General features: G+C 39.9%; 1 pseudogene; it reads left to right on the plus strand.

The window, feature by feature from the left end:
- Positions 1–10,394, plus strand: part of LOC122134379 — a 143,358-nt pseudogene extending 132,964 nt beyond the window's left edge.
- Positions 10,395–11,222: the final 828 nt, after the last annotated feature.

The raw sequence follows: 11,222 nt of genomic DNA on the forward strand, positions 1-11,222 counted from the left end.
TGTCTGTTATAACTCAGTTACCACAGCCACACAAAACCTACAGTTAACCACTTAAGGGTCAAGATCCCAACTAAAGCTAATACTGACCCACTATAATGGTGACACACAAATTGTGATTGTATTCTTTGGTGATTCTGCTTGTTAAAATCAGGTGGTATTCAACAATAGTCAATCATCACTCAATCAAACACCTAATTATCTCATTAACTTCAACACTGCTTTCAGTGTTACTTTTAACACTATCTTCGGTGTTTATATGAGTCCACACTCAGAGTGTTAAATTAACACTGGGGATTTTGCTGTGTTGGTACCAGAGCTGCTGTTGCCTTCGTGTTTCACCTGCATGATGTTAACCCTGCAATAATCTTATTCTACTGCTCATATGCTCCATATGCTCCAGTTACTGACGTTCATCATGTCAGAGCTGGTATAACTTCAAATTAGAAATCATTATGATAAGCTTACTATTGCAAAAGAGGTAAGGTAAGGAGACTGTTTCGTACACTTATGTATTGGTAAATAACCAAGTTTTGTTTCAACCAACAAAAAAAAAAAAAAATGGCATACCAAAAGCTTTAATATCTATGTTTAGACTACACAATAATACATTTTAATTGAATTGCAAATGTACAACAATCAATCTAACAAGTTATGTCATGTTTACTTCACATTCAATTAAGAGTTTGAGAGATTAACTTTTTCACAAGATATGCATTATGTTGTTGTTGTTACATCCTCAGAAAATGATTAATGACATCAGTCAAAACAAGATGGCCACAAAGTGGAGAAAAGAATCAAGGAGTTTATTGATATGGAGCAACTGGTCTTCACCCAGGACAAGGTATTACAAAGGAAACTCGACAACTCTGATGTCCCACAGAAAGCTATGATGGACACTGACACTAATGTCTATGATGATGAGAACAAGATTTTTAATTCCAAAGGCTGTGCATTGTTGGCTACAAGAACCTAGTTGCCAGACAAAATGGTTCTCTATTAGGAGGTGGGTTGCAAACTCATACTATGAAATTATTTATTTATTTATGGATCAGTAATAATGTGAGTACTAATCACCTTTTATTAAAATTACACTGCAAACTTAAGCAAAGCAGGTAGTGGTAAGATTCAAAAGGTGGTGCTGGCTGCTTCAAACAATATTATGTTATGTTTTCATTTCATCACAGAGCCAGTGTTTACATATTTCAGTGGAATCAATCTGCAAATGGCCTATTTAGTAGCAAATTATAGTAAAATAAAGGTTCTTTCTTCCCATTATGTTCCATTAGGAATAGGGATGTAACGATTCACTCAACTCACAATGCGATACGATTCACAGTACCGATTTCACAGTATGATTTTATCATGCTTTTTTTTAAACAAAATGAGATTTGAGACTATTTAAAAATGAAAATGTGTCCTTTTATTCTTTCAAAGTACAGCACATTTCTTTGTGAAATGGAAATATGTCAAATAACAAAACTAAATTAATATTTTAAAACAAATCCCAAATCAAATAAATAAATAATACAAATGAGTTCCCTTTCGAATGGTCTCTCCAGTTGGGTCAAGGATGCTTATGGGGAAATACTCTGAATACCGAAGCCTGATTTGTTCACGTTCGTGTAGTTGCAGAAACAAATGGCATTTCAACTCGCCAAAAGTGGTGGAGCCAACTGGTTAGAGAGTCGGACTCGCAATCCTCAATACCACGACTGAGATGCCCTTGAGCAAGGCACAAACTGCTCCCCGTGTGCCATAGCATAAATGGCTGCCCACTGCTCTGGGTGTATGTTCACTGCTGTGTGTGTGCACTTTGGATGGGTTAAATACAGAGCATGAATTCCAAGTATGGGTCAATTTACTTGGCTCACGTCACTTTCACTTTACGTAAATTGGCTCTGGGCACCATTTCATCAGAATTTTTCTCCTTCAATGCAAAGATCATTTTCTCTCTGGACTCTGAAGAAGCAGCAAGAAGCTCAGCCTGACTGCTTGTTGTAGAAGATCCCCGGCAGCAGAAGATCGCCAACAAGCCTTTCCCTCTGGCTATCCAGCGAATAAGAACAATTTCAGAGCAAATTTCTTGAAACATTTCTATGTGACCAGTGAGCAAATGCAGACGCCCGCCCACAGAGGTACCCTCACAAGGACAGAGTGCTCTTATTGTGTTGGGCATGTTCCAGCGAAGATCCCAACACCCCTCCGTCCACTGATGCAACTAACAAGGCCCAGGCATGGACAGCGAGATGATCCACTGTTCTCACTAAGGCGCTGTGGCGGATCTCAGCATAAACTTTTGGGGGGTCACGCTCTGAAAGATCCGCAAGGGGGGGGTGGCCTCCTAGATGATAATTAATTGAAGGGACACTGTCAATGGATCCTCCCACCAATGGCCCGCTCCGTTCTTCCCAGGAGTTCACGAAGAACTCACCAGGATGTGGCGCGCCCCCAACTCTGCATGTATTAATACCTCCACTTCTGCCGCTCTCACCACAGTTTACGGTGCTGAAGAACGAGGTTGTGACAAGCTCCCCCCTCTCAAACAGGCAGTTGGATGAGCACATCTGTACCCCCTCAAGCAGCCCTAGATTTGAAAGCCCATTCAGTTGCAGGCACTTCCTTCCAAAGCACTGACAGTTCGGCAACTGTTTCAAGTCGCCAGAAGGCTCTCTCCGCCAGGAAGCCTACTAAGTCCCGTGCAGCCTCTGACCGGAGCCGTAAGTAGGATCCTGGGCTTTCAGCAGCACCCCCAGACGAGGAAAAAACACTGAACCATTTTCCTTGGGTGTCCCAAGGTTCAAGTTGTTGACTTTGAAGCAGATCACTAGTGCAAAAGATGACCGGGACTGTTTTTTATTCAGTGGATCTGAAAGACGCTTGCTTCCACTTCAGATAGCCCCTCCTAACACACTTGAAATTTTGCGAGTTTTTAAGGGGGTGGCTTATAATATACAGTCCTACTATTCGGACTGTCTTTGGCCCCACAACACTTTTACAAGTTCCATGGGAAAAAACATGGCTCATTTCCCCTTTAGGACAGGTGGCAATCGGGAATTCAGCCCCAGGTGCGGGCCTGGATTATGCCGGAATGCTCCCTGATAATTAAGCTGCGTCATTCAGACTTGGGATTTCGTGTGCCCTGAGGGTTTTCCAGAGGATGCTCGGCCTCATGTCAACCGCTTCCTCTGTGATTCCTCATGGGCTTGCCCATGTCCTGTCCCATCTCATCACAGGGTAACCCACTACTGCATCAGAGCTGTGGCCCCTTGGAAAACCCCTCACCTTTTTCAATCAGGCATCCCGTTGGGACTGATATTCAAAAGAAAGGTGGCACAACAGATGCCTCCAACTCAGGTTGGGGCTTTTTGTACGAGAGCAGACCGGTTAATTTTTGGCTCCTGGTCAAACCTTGGAGCATTGCTTGTGTCTCAAGATGGAATGGTGGTCCTTTCTAAGCCCTAAACATCCTAAAATACTCCCTTGGTCAATTAAGGGGGCAGCCCTTTAATAAATCACCAAGGCAGTCCTCCCTTCAAAAGTTGACCTCGATGCCTTCTTTTAATGGTCACAGTGAAAGCTCCTCGCTGAGAGCAGTTCACGTGCTGGACAGACTGAACCAAATAGTGGACATGCTGTCCAGAGGGCAGTTTATGCATAAAGTAGAATGGAACCTACATCCCCAAATGGTTCAGATGAATTTGGTCTGTCTTTGGGAGGGAAGAGCTGGACCTCTTCACCCTGGCAAGACAACTTTCACTGTCCAATTTACTTCTCGAAAGCAGAGAGATGCCCTGGCCCAGTGAATGGCCCCAGTGACTCAGTTGTATGCCTTCCCCCGATTGCCCTGCTTCCTCCTGAAGGTCAACAGACGAGTCAGGGAAGTCAGATGCTCATCCTCCTGGTAGCCCCACTCTGGAGGAATCATACGTGGTTCTCTGAGTTGATTCACTGCTATTGGCAGCCCCTGCCAAATACCATTGCGGACAGACCTCCACTGTCAAGCGAGAGACATGATTTGGCATCCCCGGCCTGAGCTTTGGAGCTTCATGTCTGGCCCCTCGATGGAAGTCTTTACAGCTTCCCGCAAATGTGACTAATACAATTTTGGAGGCTAAAGCCCAGTCTAGGAGATACCTCTACACACTTTAATGGTCAGTCTTCTCTGACTGGTGAGCGTAGCACAGAATGAGTGCCCCCGTTCTTTTGTGACTTCATCCAATGTCAACCTTTCTGCAAGAGCTGCTGTAAATAACTCGTCACTGACAGGGAAAGAGTTAAGTTTCTGAGGGGAGCTTTGTGATTGAATCCGCCTCATCCTCATACTGTGCTGACCTGGGACTTATTTATAGTCCTCAGGGACCTATGGGGCCCTCCCTTTGAAACTGCTCCTGTCGGGTGACTTACAGCCTCTGTCACTTAAGACCACCCTCCTTTTTGGCTTTAGCATCAGTCAAGCGAGTGGGTGACCACTCAATGTCTTGAGTTTGGGCCTAACAACTGTAGATTCATCATCAAACCAAGACATGGCTATGTGCCTAAGGTGCTCTCCACTTTGTTCAGAACACAAGCCATTACCCTTCTGGCTCTTCCTAATTTAGAGGAACTCTGCCTGACCCGGGCTCTTAGATTGTATATTAATGCGCTCTGGCCCATTTTGGCACTCTAGCTCTTCATATGCTTGCTGGATAGGGGATGCTATAGCCGTGGTCCAGAGGGGATGTCTTGTAGCGTGGAACCGCTCCTGTTTGCCAGATCTGGGCCACAAGCAGGCCATAGCAATGCCACATATCAGCCAAGAGCAAAGAAATAAACCACACTGGACCTTATCCGAGCCACAAAATCTGTGTATAGTATTTATAGAGTCCTGTCAGCTTTGTCTAAGCTTGTTTACAAGCAAAAATCACTGAAGGAAAGAAGCGGACAGAAAAAAGAAAAAGAACAGAAACACAACAGAGATCTGTTAGTGGTCTACAGAAGTTCTTATTGATAATTAACAGGGTTAAATCTAATGTTTGTTTCACTTGAAGTCACCATAATGCCGATTAGTGTTTCCATTAGCTGGGCTCTTAACTCTTATTACAGCTAATTCATTTTTATTGGCTGCTGTGATGGTGTGTTTATCAAGCACATTTTCAGTAACAGAAACAAAATGACTTCTGCTGATGATAATCAATTACACAAATACACATCAAAATGCCGTTTGACAGTAGCAATTGTGTTGTGCCAATAATTGATATGCTATATAAAACTGCCGCATAAGATCAACAGTACTGCATAATCAGTTAAAGATTTAAAAAAAAAAAACACACACACAAAGTCATCATAAGTCAACACATGAACCTCAACAATGGTGACAACATAAAGTGTAATGTTGCAATACATGCTGGGTACCACAGTACAAAAATCCCAGCATGCATAACAGCATGAATAAATTCTGCAGCGGAATTGTCCTATCATTTACTTTAATTCTAACTTTGGTTCATGCATTTATTTTGTATTTTTGCTGTTTTGTTGGGTCTTTTAGTAGCTTTTTGTGATGTCCAGAATTGATCCAATTAGTTTAATATTTTGTCACCATTGTTGAGAATCATATGCTGATTGCTGATATCTGTGTGTGCCAATGCTGCTCAATTTTCTGTATGTTTTAAACTGATGTTTTACCTCAAAATTGCCGTAACACAGGATTTGTAATGTGAAAGCATTACGTTTCAGTATCCAAAAGACTTCAGAGAATCATGCTGTTAAATGACAATTGTAAAACCATCAACAACAAACTATAACATACTGCAAATGTGACAAACACACTGTCATAGCAGCCAAAGAAGACAAAAGATTCAAATGAAATAAACATGTAGATTTAATCTCAATAAGAACTTCTGTAGACCTCTAACATAAAGTCAAACTCACTCAGCAAAATAATAAGTTTGAAATTCTGTTATTCTTTTTGTGGTGTTGTTTCATCCTCCCCTCCTCTCAAAAACAAGAGCTCCCCCCCAAAACCCACAAAACCACCATACAACATGTGCCACAGACAACAATTACACAATTTTGCCAGATGTGGACCGGATCTGGGCCGACAATATGTTGCTATCTGGGTGATATCTGTGTGGCTGCTGGCTGGTTGTCACCATCCACCTTCACTAGTTTTTCTGTAACTTGGATGTCCCTTCCCTTTCAGGCACAGATTTTGTCTCCGCTTAAGTTTACCTAATCCTCTCTGTAAGTGGAGAAAGTTTTGTTTTGTAGTCCTCAGCCTAGGGTGATTGAGTCTCATACCACTTTAAAAAAAAAAAATGCTGCGTTTAATTATAAACCCGCACTTCTCGGTTAAAAAGGGACCAACCCAGCAGTTGGGCCTATTTGACCCAGCGGTTGGGTTATTTTGAGCAGCGGTATAAAGTCCTGGGTCAGAAACGTAAAAGTCCTGCCATATGTTTATTCCACACAGAAAAGCAGCAGCTTGATTTGAGGTGCCGAGCAGAGGATGAACCAAGTCATTGTCCTTTCAAGTCACAACAATGAGTGTCCATGTCAAATCCCAAGTACTCAAAGAGTTAAAGTTAATGAGATAATTAAAGTTGGACTAATGTAAATGATGATTGTGCATTAGGTAATGAACACCTGCTGTTATTGAGAAATTAAGAGGATCAGATGTTGATGGTTAAAATGATGCCACCGCATGGAGATCAGTGTTTGCTTTAGTTGTGCTCTTGACTCTTGATGTCTTGTGTTAGATCTCTCTCTGTAGCACTGCATGTGGTGTTGTACAGTGAGAAGATATTAGTTGTTTGTATATGATAAGATAATCACTGTGTGCTCCCCTGATTGTGTAAATATTTTATATATGTAGATTTAAGTTTTGGATTAACAACCCTGTGAAACTACAACGTGTAAGCAAGTGTTGCTTTAATAGATATGAATAGATGAATTTTAAATATATGTAATGCATATAAAGATTTGAAGTCCTGCATTACTTAAAGACATCAAGAAATCTGCATATGAATCTCAACAATGGTGATAATCAACAAATGTTTCATATGCTGCAGTGAATGCTGGGTAACACCATAGTAAAAACTCCCATCATGCACTGCAGCATGAATAATTATTGTCACCACTGTTAAGGATTGTATAATAAGTGTTCATGTCTAAAAGCCTGAGCCAACAGAGATTTTTTTTTTCTCCCAATATTGAAGCGTGGTAGATTTTTATTTAATAAACTTTTTTGCAGTTCAGTAAAAAGCTGAATGTCACTCAATAAACCAAAGAGATAACACATCAGGATGTTTACCCATCATGAGTTTTAAGCAGAAATCATAAGTGAATCTGCTACTTCAAGCTTTTGAGTCAGCAATACACAAATTTTTGTTCTGAAACAATATCGCAGTCACTTAGAAACAAATTACTCAGAATTATTAAAAGGGTCAAGAGACTAAGTAAGGCAAACACTGACCACAATTACGACAATTACGGTGGCATCGTGTGTGTGTGTTTTCAGTTGATTCCATCCAAGGCTGTGGCTAAAGTCAGATGTGGTTCTTGTGTTTTTCTTTTCTTCGGTGATGTTGATTATTAACAGCAGCTGTTCATCACTAACATGCAATCATAATTTAAATAATTTAATTTTGTAATTTTATTAGTCACTTAATAATCTTTAACTCTTTGAGTACTTGGGATTTGACTCGATACTCATTTGTGACTTGAAAGGAATGACTTGGTTCCTCCTCTGCTGAAATCAGCTGCTGAGTTCATGGGTTGATTAAACATATGGCGGGACTTCTACTTTCTGACCCCTGGACTTTATACCGCTACTCAAAATAACCCAACCGCTGGGTCAAAATAACCCAACTGCTGGGTCGGTCCCTTTTTAACCCAGCATTTTTTAGAGTGTAATTAGCTCATGCTTGCAGGAGCCCTCGGTACGGGTGCTCCGGGGCTGGGTTTTGCAGACTCGGTTTCGTTTTGCACTTGCTTATTGCACAATGCTATTGGATGCATTACTAATGTAACCTCGGCTCCCTGAGATACAGGAACAAGCGCTGCATACTCTGCCGTGCTATAAGGCTGCATGCAAGTGGATCACTGTCACTATCAGTCTAAAGATTCTGATGAAATGGCACTCAGAGCCGACTTACTGTGCCTTGGGAATGTATTCATACCCCTTCATTTTTTTCACGTTTTGTTTTGTTGCTGCCTTATGTTAAAGTGCTTTAAAATAGTTTCAATTTACACTCCATACGCCATAATCTTAAAGCAAAAAAAAAAAAAAATATTAAAGTTTTTAACATCTTTGCAAATTTATTAAAAAAAAAAAAGATTTCCATTGCATAAGTATTCATAGCCTTATCTGGGAGAGTTGAAATTTAGCTCAGGGAGCATTCATTTTGCTTGCAGATGTTACTACATTTCAAGACAAGTTACCCTGTGGCCAATAATGGAACACACATCTTAATAAAACACACATTCTTAATAAAGGTCTAACAGCTGATAATGAATATCAGAGCAAAAAACCAAGCACTGAGGTCAAAATAACTGCCTGTAGAGCTCAGAAACAGGTTTGGGTCAAGCCACACATCTGTGGAAGAGTTCAGAAAAAAAAATCTGCTTCATTGAAGGGTCACAGAAGCATGTAGTCACTGTTACCCTTAATGGAAGAAGTTTGAAACAACCAGGACTCTTCCTAGAGTTGGCCTCCTGGCCAGACTGAGCAACTGATGGAGATCGGCTTTGGTTAGTGTGGTGACCAAGAACCTGATCTTGAGTTGAGCTCCATGATCATATGTGGAGATAGGCGAAATCTACAGAAGGACAAACATCACTCCAACACTCCGCCGATACAGTCTTTATGGCAGTGTGGCCAAACTCAATCCTCTCTTCAGTTAAGACAGCATGAGGGGCTGTTTTTCAGTGGCAGGGACTCGTCAGAGTAGAAGGAACGCTCAGTGCTGCAAAATATAGAGATAGCCTTGATGAAAACCCAGTCCAGATCATTCAGAATCTCAGACTGGACAGAGGGTTCATTTTCCAACAGGACAGTGACCCTAAGCACACAGCAAGAGTGGCTTATAGACAACTCTGTGAATGACCTTGAGTGGCCCAGCCACAGCCTGATCCTGAACCCAATAAATTAGTTCTGAAGAAACCAGAAAATGTGGATCTGCCCTTATCCAACCTGACAGAGCTTGAGAGGTGAAGAGATGACGAGAAGAACGGCTAAATATTAACTAAATATTTAGTTAAGGGTATAAATACTTATGCAATGTACTTATTTCAGTTTTTATTTTTAATAAATTTACGAAGTTGTGACAATTCTGTTTTTGCTTTATTAGTATGGTGTATGGAGTGTAGATTGATGTGGAAAAAAAAAGTAATTTAAAGAAGTTTATCATAAGGCAGCAACAGAATAAAATGTGAAAAAAAATTAACAGTAAATAAAACATTAAAAATGCACCATAAAAAGCTGTCAGCTCTAACCCTTTTGGCAGGTTGAAGCATTTGTTTGTGCAGCTACACAAACGGGAACAAATCAGGCTTCAGTATTCAGAGAAAATAGGAATTTTACCAGCTTGGGGTGCATTGTTACATTCCTAATTAGGAACCATTAACATCCATGTGACCTTTTCATTTTACAAAGGTCCTTTTAGTGTGGAAAAGGTTCCTGGACTAATAAAAGGTTCTTCACACTAAGAAAAAAAAATAGTTGTTTAAATAACTCTTCAATGAAAAGGTTCTTTGGGGAACCAAAAAATGGTTCTTATGTAGCATAATGTGAAAACCCCTTTTGGTTTTACATAGCACGTTTATTTTAAGAGTGGAATAGGTGATGATGATCATTTAATAACTATTTAACTAATTGAGTCTGTATGTGCACCCCAAACCACACATTGCCAGTACAATGGTACTAGAGGTTCGCCAAAGAGTTCAAAGGGCAATCAACCTCAGATTTCAAAGTGGATGTTATAATTAATGTCCTGTCTCCATATAGGTTGTCTATCAGCGTCTCACAGACTATGTGCCCATGCTGATAATCCTCTTTATGCTGAAGGATGCAGCTAAGATGTTAAGGCATCAAATGCTAGAACTGAGGAACGAAGCAGATGCTCAGAAACTGCTGAGTGAAGACTCAGATCGAGGACGAAGGAGATCTGATCTAAAGCAGCGTCTGGAGCGCCTCACACAAGCTCAAGAACTGATAAGCAACAGACTCTGAGACCATTTTATTAAACATCAGGGTACATGTAGCATCAGGGCTACAGAAATTTCAGTTCTGTAATTCTACCAATCATTGAAATCAGTAAGACACAATTTAAGATACATGTCTCAAATTGCCTTTAGAGTTACTGAAATTCTGTTATATGTTGCTGAATTTCATTGTAATGTATTTTTGTTGGCCAAAACCCAGAAAATTAGTTATGTAGCATTTTAGCACTACAAAGCATCAGGAGAAGTCAGTAATCAGTGCTATACAAATTATGCATTGATTGTATCTATGAAATTAAGATTAAATTTTGCCGTTGATTTGAAAGATTTCCTAAAACATTAAGTATAGGCAAGAGAGATGTGAATAGATGACTGATAATGTCAGAGTATGAGTGGTAATAACTGTAATGTTGCCCCTCTGTATTTTTGGCTCAAATCATTTCACAGACAATAAATGTAATCATTTAACCTGAAGGGGTCTTTGTGAGGATTTCCATATATGTATATATATATATATATATATATATATATATATATATATATATATAAAATGTTTATATAATATTATTTCTATTATTATTTATTTTTTATTTTTTGCCTGACACAGTCTCATACACTCTGAAAAAATGCTTTAGAGTTTAGAGTCTAAAAATGTTTACCTAATCCTCTCTGTAAGTGGAGAAAGTTTTGTTATATAGTTAAAGTTGTTAAAGTTAAAATTAATGAGATAATTAAGTGACTAATTAAATGATGATTGCACATAACAGCTGCTGTTAACAATCAACATCACCGAAGAAAAGAGAAACACAAGAACTAGATCTGACTTTAGCCACAGCCTTGGATGGAATCAACTGAAAACACACACACACACACACACACAATGCCACCGTAATTGTAGTCAAGGTTTGCTTTACTTAGAATTATTAAAGGGTCAAGAGACTAAGTAATTTGTTTCTAAATGACTGTGATATTGTTTCAGAACAAACATCTGTGCATTATTGACTCATAACCTTGAAATAGCAGAT

The sequence above is a fragment of the Cyprinus carpio genome, chromosome A15 (genome assembly GCF_018340385.1).
Source record: "Cyprinus carpio isolate SPL01 chromosome A15, ASM1834038v1, whole genome shotgun sequence".
Taxonomy (NCBI): domain Eukaryota; kingdom Metazoa; phylum Chordata; class Actinopteri; order Cypriniformes; family Cyprinidae; genus Cyprinus; species Cyprinus carpio.